The sequence below is a fragment of the Bubalus bubalis genome, chromosome 12 (assembly GCF_019923935.1).
Source record: "Bubalus bubalis isolate 160015118507 breed Murrah chromosome 12, NDDB_SH_1, whole genome shotgun sequence".
Lineage (NCBI taxonomy): Eukaryota > Metazoa > Chordata > Mammalia > Artiodactyla > Bovidae > Bubalus > Bubalus bubalis.
In genome coordinates, this window is record NC_059168.1 from 29579903 (window position 1) to 29592365 (window position 12463).

Genomic DNA, 12463 nt, shown 5'->3' on the forward strand with positions numbered 1-12463 from the left:
GGAAGATTTCCTGGAAGAAGGACCACCTGTGCTGTGTCTTGTGGAGTAGGTGGGCGTCAGCCAGCTAAAGAGATGTGAGAAAAGGAAGGCATTCCAGGGATGGTAACTGTGTGAGCAAAACAGGCAAACAAGGCTCATCTTGGTGTGGGACAGGATTATAAATCATTTAGTCGTTAGACCTTAAAATTCAGTAGTGAGAGAGGAAGCAGGAAAGGCAGGCAGGCGACTCCACCCCAGGGCAGCATCAAGAACTCCTTAGGGTATTAGGTCCCTTTCCTGGTTCATTTTCCTGCCTTCCTCCCTTCCATTTTCCTGGCTTAGTAAAAATTCTAATTCCTGTTTGCAGCCTCTTTGGGACTCCAGCTTCTGTCCTCTTGCTGAATACCACTCCCACCCCCTCGTGTCATCAGGGGTGATTCACCTGTAGGCTCCTACATGCTGAAAGCCGCCACAGTGAGCCAGGAAATAAGTTCTGAGTGTCTGGGAACAGTCCCCTACTTTGAGATTGGGAGCAGGGAACATCCATTCTGTGTCCGTGTCTCCATTTGTTCCTTGCTTCCTCTGGACTTGTAGGTTGTTGCAGCAAATCCCAGCTGCTCTGTAGTGAAATTGAAATAATTAGAATTTTTACAGGAATTACAAAATTCCTGTAAATATATGTGCCTTTAGAAGATTGGTTATCATGAAAATGTTTTTGACTGTCTTTTGTAGCCCATTTTCTTCCCCAGCAGGACCCAGGTATAATTTTAGGTAAAAGTAGAAAGGAAATTATGATGCTCTAGTCATCATCTAGTTTTAGTAATATACCTACTTCAGAGAATCTCAGTCTCTCTGAAGCACTCCCTGGGTACAAAGAGTAGTCATTGAATTCTGGAGTGTTTGGGCAGGATCCTAACAGGATCTGGCCCGGGAGTTTCTCAGGCCTGGGACATGTTCCACTGCTTTGAGAAGTGGAGCTGTGGACAGATCTGCTGCTGTTGAAAGTGTAAGACATATGGGTACAGAAGGCAATGGCACCCCACTCCAGTACTCTTGCCTGGAAAATCCCATGGACAGAGGAGCCTGGTAGGCTGCAATCCATGGCGTCCTGAAGAGTCGGACACGACTGAGCGACTTCACTTTCACTTTTCACTTTCATGCATTGGAGAAGGAAATGGCAACCCACTCCAGTGTTCTTGCCTGGAGAATCTCAGGGACAGAGGAGCCTGGTGGGCTGCTGTCTATGGGGTCACACAGAGTCAGACACAACTGAAGTGACTTAGCAGCAGCAGCATGATCACTTAGGCATAATCATTCCATTTTCTGTAGCAACTCCCTTCTGTCTCCTCTTACCTGAGAAACTGTTGTGGCCACTGCCTAGTATGTCCAGAAACCATAACACCATCAAAATTCCCAGAAACAGACTGGTGTTTTTCCCGTCTGGTGGTTTCCTGTAGCAGCAAAGGAAAGGACTCAACAGCCATTCTCAATGCCCATTCATGGACCTGCAGTTTTCTTGTTATATTATCATTATTATTTCTTTTGCTCAGGAGAAAAGAAAGGGGCCTATTACATACAGTTGGCCTTCTGTATTTGTGGGTTCCACATCCACGGATTCAACCAACTGGAATCAAAAATATTTGAGGAAAAATAATTTCAGAAATTTCTAAAAAGCAAAACTCGAATTTGCTGCATGCCAGCAACTATTCACATAACACTTGTATTAGCTATTATAAGTAATCAAGAGATGATTTAAAGGATAAGGGAGGATCTGGGTTAAGTCCTGTAGGAGAGGAAAACAAGTTTTTCTCTACCCGCCTAGGTTCTGTAGCTAGAGCCCTGGAAATCAAACTGACAAAAGAAAATTTAACAAGAGAAAAACAGAGTTGATTAAGACATGCAGTATGCATATACATGGGAGAAAGTCAATGATGACTAATTCAAAGGGATGGTTAGAGCTTTGAGCTTGGGAATTCCCTGGTGATCCAGTGGTTAGGACTCAGCACATTCACTGCAGGGCCCAGGTTAAGATCCTGTAAGCCAAGAAAGGCAGCCAGAAAAAAGAAAAAAGAACTTGGGGCTCATATAGCATCTTTTTTTTAAGATTCATTTGTTTATTCTTGTCTGTGCTGTGTCATCGTTGCTGGGCACAGGCTTTCTCTAGTTGCGGCAAGTGGGGGCTACTCTTCACTGCAGTGCACAGGCTTCTCATTTCAGTGGCTTCTTTTGTTGCGGAACATGGGCTCTAGGGCCCCTGGGCTCCATACTTACGATGCACAGGCTTAGTTGCTCCATGACATGTGGGATCTTCCTGGATCAGAGATCAAACCCCTGTCCCCTGCACTGGCTGGCAGTTTCTTAACCACTGGACCGCAAGAGAAGGCCCTTATATAGCATCTTTTTTTTTTTTATATAGCATCTTAATAAAGAGCAATGAATTTGTAGAGAAGGGATTAGACAAAAGAAAAGGAGTTTAGGCTTTTCAGGGTGGCAAACTGTGGGAAGGTAAATATATGGGAGGAAGTTAATAGCAGATGATGGTAAGGTTTAGTGAGGTTTGTTTCAGAGATTCCTCTTAATGCCATCCCTGTCCTGCTAAGAGTCTAGAGTTGTCCTTGGTGATTAAGAGTCCAAGAGTTATCTTTCTCTTTCCTGGCATTGAGGAGGGAGACACCTTTACAAACAAAAATTAATAACTTGCTCTCAGCCAGGTGGGGAAGGGCAAATGGCCTTTTTTTTTTTTTTTCGCATTTGCTGTTTTGTAATTGTCTTCAGCACAAAGTGATCCTTATGTGAAAGTGGTGTGTTTTCGATGGCATATTCCAGTCCCCTTCATTACTAACTCCATCAGCTGAATGAGCTTCATCAGTTTACCCAGCTTCTCAAAGCCTCAGAGAGGTTTACAAAATAGGTTCAATAAGAGTATGTTCTGTAATATTACCATATGTGAAATGGATCGCTAGTCCAGGTTGATGCATGAGACAGGGTGCTCAGGGCTGGTGTACTGGGATGACCCTGAGGGATAGGGTGGGGAGGGAGGTGGGAGGGAGGGTCAGGATGAAGAACACATGCATACCCATTGCTGATTCATGTCAATGTATGGCAAAAACCACCACAATATTGTAAAGTAATTAGCCTCCAATTAAAATAAATTTTTAAAAAAAGAGTATGTTCTTCTTCATAGAGCTCTGATGAGGATTAGATGAAATATTGCACATAAATCTTTTTTTTAATATGCAAGTATTTGTTTTAATTACTCCTAATTGAAGGTTCCTATTTTTGGAGAATAGCAAGGCATTTTATTATTCACTTTTTCCATTCCTTTTTTTTTTTTAATACTGAAATATAGTTGATTTACAATGTTGTGTTAATTACAGGTGTACAGCAAAGTATTCAGCTATATATATATATGTATGTATTTCAGATTCTTTTCAACTATAGGTTATCACAAGAATACTCTTTCCATTCTTTAAACATTTCCGCTGGTTTTGGCAAATTCACCTTCTTTTTTTTTCCCCACACTGTGCCACTTGCAAGATCTTAGTTCCTTGACCAGGGATTGAACTTGGGCCCTCAGCAGTGAAAGCACAGAGTCCTAACCACTGAACAGTCAGGGAATTCCCAGCAAATTCACATTATCCTCATGACTGTATTTCAGAGTAATTCCAGGTATGTTGGTGGATTCATCATCAATCCACCGTGTATCTTTCTGTAATATTGAAGAGTAGCACTCTGCAGCTTGCATAAACAGGGCAAAGATGGAGGGGTCTCTGGTCAGCTTCTTCCAAGTGGCTGGAGCCTTGCATTAGGCAGGTTGAAGTCTAAATATGTGTCCAATCTCATGGGTTAAAGTCTTACAGGATTGTAGCAGCAAAGCATCATCCAGGAGGGTAATAGTTATCAAAAACCAAAAAGTCCCTTGGAAAGTATTTTCTGCAGCTTCTTCACTTTGCCTTCATAGAGATATAAAATCACTGCCATACCTGGCAAGGCTTGCCCATACCAGCTGTCAAAGAGGCCTGTCCAAAGACAAAATGCTAAGAGCCTCTTGGATAAAGATCGACACTGTTACTCTCACAACACAGAAGGCATCTTCAGGTTCCTTCTCTTTTAAGAACTTCAGGGTGTGTCCTGCATGAATTGTGGGCTTTATGTGTTCTCATTGTACTAAAGGAACACTCTGTTACAGAGATAAGAATTAGTTCTAGGAGTTTTACTATCTAGCCATAGCAAAATGCTTCAAAGTAGCCCTTGAGTCATTTAGTATATTTTTCACTGATAACTCTGCTGTTTCCCAAGAGATCCATTGCACTGTGTAACCATGCTGCATTTCTCAGAAGAAGGTGTCTTTCTGTAAGGGTTACTGAAAAAGTGTTCAAAGTCTTGGGGAGCCCCGAGATGGGAGGTGACCCAATCTGATGCAAATGCAAAGTAATGGATCCAAAAAGACCATTGTCTGCCTGGAAGTCTTCCATCAAATGCCGTTGCGTCTCATATGTGACACCAGCATTGGGCACTTTGAGTTGAGAGCTGTTCTTAGTGTCTGTTCAGAGTGCTGTCCTGCGTGCCTCTTTGGGGAGGAAGATTCCCATTGACGTTTTCACCGTTCTAGGACAGGCCTGTCTGGGCCTAAGAAAATACTGTCTGGGCTGTCTTCACCCAACAATAGTTTGTTATTCTGAGAGGAAAGGATGATCCAGAAGTTATAAACATGGCTTCTGGAGCCACATTGCCTGGCTTTGAATCTCATCTCTGTCACTGTGTGACCTTGGACAGATTACTTAACCTCTTTGGTCCTCAGCTTCTTCACCTATAAAATAGAAAATATATTTCATAGGGTGCTGAGTTTTTCAAAAGTTTTTTGATGTTTATTTTATTTTTATTACTTATTTGGCTACTGTGGGTCTTGTGGCACACAGGATCTTCCATCTTAATTGCAGCATGAAAAAAAATCTTTAGTTGTGGCATGTGGGATCTAGTTCCCCTAATCAGGGATTTAACCCAGGCTCCCTGTATTGGGAGTGCAGAGCCTTAGCCACTGGACCACCAAAGAAGTCCCAGTGCTGAGTTAATTTTTTAATATGAATGTATGTACAGCACTTCAAATGAAACCTGGAGTACAGGAAGATTTATGTGTTAGCCAGTCACATCATCCGGGACCGAGGGAAGGGCCCTCGGCATAAGCCCTCAGCAGTGGCAAGTAGACCATTTGTTTCTAGCTAAGATCAGTGGATGGGACAAAGCCCCCTGTTATGAGTCAGGATTCCTAAGTGTGTTCCCACCAGACCTGCAGGCTGTGACCTTGAGCCGTGGTCCTTTTCTCCTTGGTCCTATTTCCCCTTTTGTAAATTGTGGGGGTAGGACATGGCAGGGCGGGGGATCTCAGAGGTGGGGTCCTCATAGTGAATGACTGGGACAGAAGCATAGACACGAACAAAAATGACAAAGCAGAAATCCAGGATGACCTTTTAGGGCACCCAAAGATAGACCAGTGAGCAGGAATACTGCTGGCCTGGGGGGAAACGGTGGCATGCTCAGGTGAGGGACCTAATTTCTGCTTGGGTTGGAAGAGATGAGAAACCCCATCCTCTCCCACCACCTCCCACCCTGAACTCCTTGGCAGCATGCAGCAGCGTGGCACTGACAACTCCTTTGCCTTACTCTGACAGTCTAGTTTACTGCAGAAGTGTAAAGTGTTCATGCTGAGAAAAGCCTGGAAACTTTCAGTAAATGCTTCCCAGGGGTTTATCTGTGCCAGGGACTGGAATTCAGGGAGAAAATGAACTGCCTTATCCTCCTGGGAAGTGATGGTGGCAGGAGCAGGACACGATGCTGAGAGGATACGATGCCCGAGAGGACTGTGCATAATTCCTAGGGAGGCTCCTTAAGGGAGAGACTTGGGGAAGAGCCAACTGAGGGCCATACATCGCGGCTGTGGCCCCTGGGAGACCTCATTTCCATGCTGACTTGGAGGATGCAGGAGATAAGAGGGAGGTCTCGGCTGCCTCTGGAGACCTTAACCTGCCAGTTACACCAGGAAGAGGCAAAGATTAAAGGTCAGGGAGAGCCTTCTTTGCTGGTGACCCCCTTGGGGAAGGGTCTTTGGCCTGGTCTTCCTAGGAGTCACCCTGTGGAATGAAATCCAGTTCATTACTTTTACAGATGCCAAGGACAGGGCCAGGTGCTGGAAATAAAACCCAAACTAAAATGCAGCTCCTTAGGGACTTCCTTTGCAGTCCAGTGGTTAAGACATACAAGAGCAAACGAACAAGAACAGGAGCACTGGAACCAGGATAGAACTTTCTCCTGCAAAGTACCCCCAGCCTCCTCTACTGGCAAAAATTAACATTGTAATTGCGACAGTAGGGATTAAAGGGTCTGATCCATTATCAAGAGCAGATCATGAAAGGTTGATTTAGCTCTGAGAGGCAATGAATTGATAACTAGCACAATGGTCAAGAACTTTAAAACAGCCATTATGAATATACTTAAGGATGGAATGGAAGAGGCAAACACAATAAATAAACAAATGGATAATCTTAGCAGAGAAATGGAAAGTATAAAAACGAACCAAGTAGAATTAGACATCAAGATGGGGAGTAGCTAATTGATTTTTTGACGAAGGATCCAGAGAAATTCAATAGGGAAAGGAAACTTTTTCAACAAACCGTACTGAAAAAACCGGGTAAACATATGAGATTGTTTATGATCCTAAACAGAAAAGGGTAAGAAACAAAGCTTCTAGAACAAAGCATTGAAGAAAATCTTCATGATCTTGAGCTAAGCAAATATTTCTTAGACTGAACTCAGAAAACAATAACCATAAAGACTGAGAAATCAAAATGTAAAACTTCTGTTCATCAAAAGACACGATTAAGAAAATGAACAGGCAAGTCATGGGCTAGGATATGTCTAGATCCCAGTCTATATTTGTAACTCATATTCTGCCAAGAGTTTATATATATATTATATAAAAATTCACACATCAATTTCAAAACACAATTAAATTCATACACCAATTAAAAAGCACAATAAAAAAAATAGTGAAAAGACTTGAACAGACACTTCACCAAGAAAGATATACAAATGGCCAATAAGCATATGAAAAGGTAAATTGCATCATTAGTCATTAAAGAAATGCAAATTGAAACCAAACGACATATACCGTTTCATAGTCGCTAGAATGACTAAAACTTAAAAGACTGACAGTAAGTGTTAGCAAAGACATAAAGCAATTAAAATTCTCATAACTGTTCATGGGAATGTAAAATGATAAAACCACTTTGGTAAACAGTTTGGAAGTTTCTTTTAAAATAGAACATATACCTACTCTATGATCTAATATTTCTACTCCTAGAGATTTACCCAAGATAAATGAAACTTTTTATCCAGACCTGTGTCCAGTTGTTCATGACTACCATGTTCCCACTAGCCAAAATCTGGAAACAACCAGTTAGCCTCCAACAAGTAAACAGATTTAAAAGATTGTAGTATATCCATAAAATGGAATACTACTCAACATTAAAAAGGAACTAAATGTTAATTCAAGGAACAACATGGATAAGTCTCAGAAACATTATGCTAAGTAAAAGAAGTTAGAGACAAAATGATTCCATTTCTGTGAAATTCCAGAAGAGGCAAAACTAAGCCAGATGATTGGAATCAAATGGGTGATTACCTAGAAGAGGGGGTCACAGGTTGATCACAAAGGGGCAGGGAATAACTTTCTAGGTTGATGGGAAATGTCTATACCTTGATTAAGGGGGTGATGGCATGGGATTATGCATTTGACAAAACTCAAGAACCATGTATCTTATCTTTTACATGTATTTATTTGGCTGCACCAGGTCTTAGTTGCAGCACGTGGACTCTTTGACCTTCCTTGCGGTGTGCAAGATCTTTAGTTGCGGCATACAGAAACTTTAGTTGCAACATGTGGGATCTAGTTCCCTGGCCAGGGATCAAACCCAGGCCCCCTGCACTGGGAGTCTTAGCCACTGAACCAACCAGGGAGATTCCCTCAATGAGCTATATACTTAAAATGTCCATTTTATTTGTAAATTATACTTGAATAAATTTGGTTTTATAAAGGGATTTATTGAGCATGTACTAGATGCCTGGTTTGTGAACTGTGAAGAAAGAATGAACATAAAATAAGTTTTATAGAAAAAGAGGAACAAAGAGGAAGTAGTCAAAGATATACAAGAGAAGGAATAACAAACAAGGTATTTAAGAAGATGAGAAAGGAGGGACACTTAGAGCCCAGTTGGCTGTGGTCAAGGAGAAGGAAATGGCAACCCACTCCAGTATTTTTGCCTGGAGAATCCCATGGACGGAGGAGCTTTGTGGGCTACAGTCCATGGGTCTCAAAGAGTCGGACACAACTGAGCTACTTCACTTTCCCTTTCACTTTGGCTGTGGTCAGCGTGGTAGACACTGAGACAAGAAAAGGAGGACAGTGGAAGGAAGAGCTGCTGAGAAACAGGCAGAGGGCTGTCAGACCATGCCATGGTCCCAGCTGAGCCTGATAGACTTGAATCTCTGATTGCCCCAAGGATAGAATTTCTGCCGGAGTCCAGCTCCAGAAGCCAGGGATTCAACCTGAAGAGATGAACGGTGTCGGCAATGAGGCAGCCTCTCAGTTTTCTATGGACTGCCTGTTTATTTCAAGTTTAAGATTCTCCTTTATACTTTTACAAAAACATTAGGCCAGAGGTTTGATGTTTTCAGTTCCCCCCTCCCAGATTTATTATCTCCATAAATCATTGTTGCTCTTCAGAGTTCCTGCTTCACTGATTCTCTCAGACTCAGCCTTATCATCTATTATCTACCTCCCCTAATGTGTCCTATAGTTAACTTGCGATTACATTGTAACTCATGCTACATTCCTCAGTTTACTACTTATCTTCCTAAATCCTGTTTGCCCCTAACATCCTGAGCTCACTATCTCTTAAAAAGGCTTCTAGCTATAGTGTCTCTAAAAATTCCTAACTTCTGTGCTGCTGCTAAGTCACTTTAGTCATGTCCAACTCTGTGTGACCCCACAGACGGCAGCCCACCAGGCTCCCCTGTCCCTGGGATTCTCCAGGCAAGAACACTGCAGTGGGTTGCCATTTCCTTCTCCAATGCATGAAAGTGAAAAGTGAAAGTGAAGTTGCTCAGTCATGTCTGACTCTTAGCGACCCCAAGGACTGCAGCCTACCAGGCTCCTCCATCCATGGGATTTTCCAGGCAAGAGTACTGGAGTGGGGTGCCATTGCCTTCTCTACCTAACTTCTATAAGCTATAGTAAAATATGCTAACTTTACAACATTCCTTAAATCTTTAACTTCTAACTGTTTTAATTATTTCTAAGCCCTAAATTCAGTAAACTCCTTTGCCATAAACATTCTCCTCACAAATAGGCTTCAGATAGCAATCCCCGCCATGGCCTCAAGCTACGACCTATGTGCTCATCCCAGAACACTCTTTTGTAAAAGTCCTTGAACAAATGTCAATGATTAACTTTATGAATTATTTTCTGAGCACAGCCGCAGAAGGCTTTGTGCCTTCTCATGCTCCTCTCAAGAACAATAAGCACCTTAATATTCCTTTTCATTCAACTCAACCGAGGAGAGAAAAAGACAAGTCAAAATTACAAGGCCTAACTCCTTTATCCCAGGACCGTGCCTGCAGAATGAGGAGATGGGTCTGAGGCTGTGCCTCCATTTTGTTAGTAACGCCTAACGTGGCTCCCGACAAATTTCTCCAGCATTGCTTGTTGAACTAGTGGAGAGGCAGGGAGTGGGTACAAATTGTGGGGTGTTTAAAAGCATGTGTCATGGATGGGAAAAATAAGAAGAGTTGGAGGCACTGACAACTACCGATACACAGGAGTTAGGCTGGGAGGGAAAGGAAGTGAAGCCAGGAGGGGAGCAGAGGGAGGAAATGGAAGGCTTGTGGGACAAGCGGAACAGGTAAGAGCACTAGAAGCAGCAGGTCTCGATCCCACTGGGTCTGGAATTGATGATTTCTGGTCTGGTCTATTCCTCTCTCTCCTGGGCTTCTCCAGCGGCCCGGTGGTAAAGAATCTGCAGGCAGTGCAGGAGACACGGGTTCAATCCCTGGGTCAGGAAGATCTCCTGAAGGAGGAAATGGCAGTATTTTTGCCTGGAAAATCCCATGGACAGTGGAGCCTGGCAGGCTATAGTCTATAGGGTTGCACAGAGTTGGACATAACTGGGTGACTCGGCACACCTACACCTCTTCCTCCTACAGACACAACACCTAGGATTTCTTTGGTGCTCTTTTTTTCAGTGAATTCCTCACATTTATTGAAAGCCTATTGTATAGTAATGCGAATTGTCATGAACTGAAAGGTTTGTGCAGATTTTCTCCACCTAATAGATACATTCTCCTGAGGCTGTATTCATACAGAGCTTTGTGTGCCCACCTCAGCAGCATACCTCACACTGCAATTTAAAAAAAAAAGTGTTTGATTTACTTATGTATTTATTTATTTGTCTGCATCGGGCCGTAGTTGCAGCCTGTGGGATCTTCAGTTGCAGCATGTGGGATCTAGTTCCCTCACCAGGGATCAAACTTTGGACCCCTGCACTGGGAGAGCAGAGTCTTAGCTACCTGACCACCAGGGAGGTCCACCTCACACTGCCCTTTTAAACCGAGAACACAGCTACCTAATCTTAACATTTTCACACCCTTTAGCCAGCAATTTCACATCTAGGAATTTATTCTTATTGCTGCACCTGGACATGCACAGGCTATTTGTTTTAATGCCATTGACAATCATAGGAGGAATAACACACCAGGAGGCTCGTTAAATGAACAATAGTACTTCCATGCAATGAAATACCATTGTATCCATTACAAGAAAAAGAAAGTTCTTTCCGTATCCATATGAACTGGTTTCAAGGTGTTTAAAGTGAAAATGAAAATAAGATACCGAACAGTATTTTGTTTTATCATTTGTGTAAAAACAAAAGCACATGGACACCTAGAAACTGGACACTAGTCACCCCTGGGGCAGTTCTGCAGCTTAGGGACAGGAGAAGGACTGATTTTGTACTCCACACCCTTTGTACCTTTATAATTTTGTGTTAATTTACCTTTAGAGTTTTGAGAGAGTAAGAGAGTTTGAGAAATGGAAAGAGAGGCGGGGGAGTGGGGGCAGCAGTGAGAGAGAGTATAAATGAATTACTTATTAGTGTCTGGAGGACAGAGGGAAACCTCAACCTAAGAATGAAGCCCTAAGAAGCACCTTCAGGACTTTACCCCCAGGGTCCCTCAGTTGTTATTGGACATTTCAAGCACCTATCCAGCTCCAAACAGCTGCATCTCAGAGGGCCGCCCTCACTCTCTGGAATTGGGACCCACCACTTATCTCTGTCCAGACACCTCTCCTTTACTCAGCTTCCTGGCGACCTCACTTGCCCAGAGCTCAGCTAAGAAGCAAAACATTTTTTAAAATGACTCTGAAGTGTCATCATACATGTCACTAAAGCTCATGCATTTGTTTGATCCTAACTCAGAGCCCACTTCCCTTTGTGAGGATCTTCCAGGTCCCTGGAGTTGGTATGAGTATTATTTCTTAGTTAATTAATCAGGCTGTGTCAGGTTTTAGTTATGGCATGTGGGATCTAGTTCCCTCATCAGGGAATCGAACCGGGTCCCCTGCATTGGGAGCTCGAAGTCTTAGCCCCTGAACCACCAGGGAAATCCTGAGTGTTATTTTAAACTGAAGACATTTTAGGGGCTTCCCTGGTGGTGCAGTGGATGAGAATCCACCTGCCAATTCAGGGGACACGGGTTCGATCCCTGGCTCTGGAAGATTCCACTTGCCTCAGAGCAACTAAGCCCACATGCCGAAACTACTGAAGCCCCCTGCACCTGGAGTCTGTGCTCGGCAACGAGAGAGGCCCCTGGAATGAGAAGCCCATGCACCACAATGGAGAGTAGCCTCCACTAGAGAATGTCTGCACACAGCAATGAAGACCCAGCACTGTTAAAGTAAATAACTAATAAAAAATAAACGGAAGACATTTGAGACACAGCAGGTATAGAGAGAAGCCTTTTGGAGCTTCCCTTATCTGACTACAAGGTAAAACCTTTGAAAGCGAAGGTGCGGTAAATCCCTTCTTCCAGGAATCTTTGCTCCCTAGAGAAAACCAATCACTGGATGAGAAATTATATAAACTAACATTATCACTAAACGTTCATACCTTCCATTTGTTTCCCTGAAAGTCACTTTGTCTTCCCTAAAAAAGGCTCATTTGTCCTTCCCATACAAGCCCTTTCACCCCTTCCCTTTCCCCTGTTAAGCTGGTATGGAAACTCCTACTTCTAGATGTTCAGTGAGCCATTTCATCTGAATGCTCCCACATGCATATGAATCAAATTTGTGCATTTTTCCTCCAGTGATCTGCCTATTATCAGTTAGCCCCTGATCACTGGACCTAAACTAGTAGAGGAAAAGTTTTCTCTCCTT

General features: G+C 43.0%; 1 pseudogene; it reads right to left on the minus strand.

Moving 5' to 3' along the window:
• Positions 1–3252: 3252 nt before the first annotated feature.
• The window catches only part of LOC123328745, a 33594-nt pseudogene continuing 24383 nt past the window's right edge, over positions 3253–12463 (minus strand).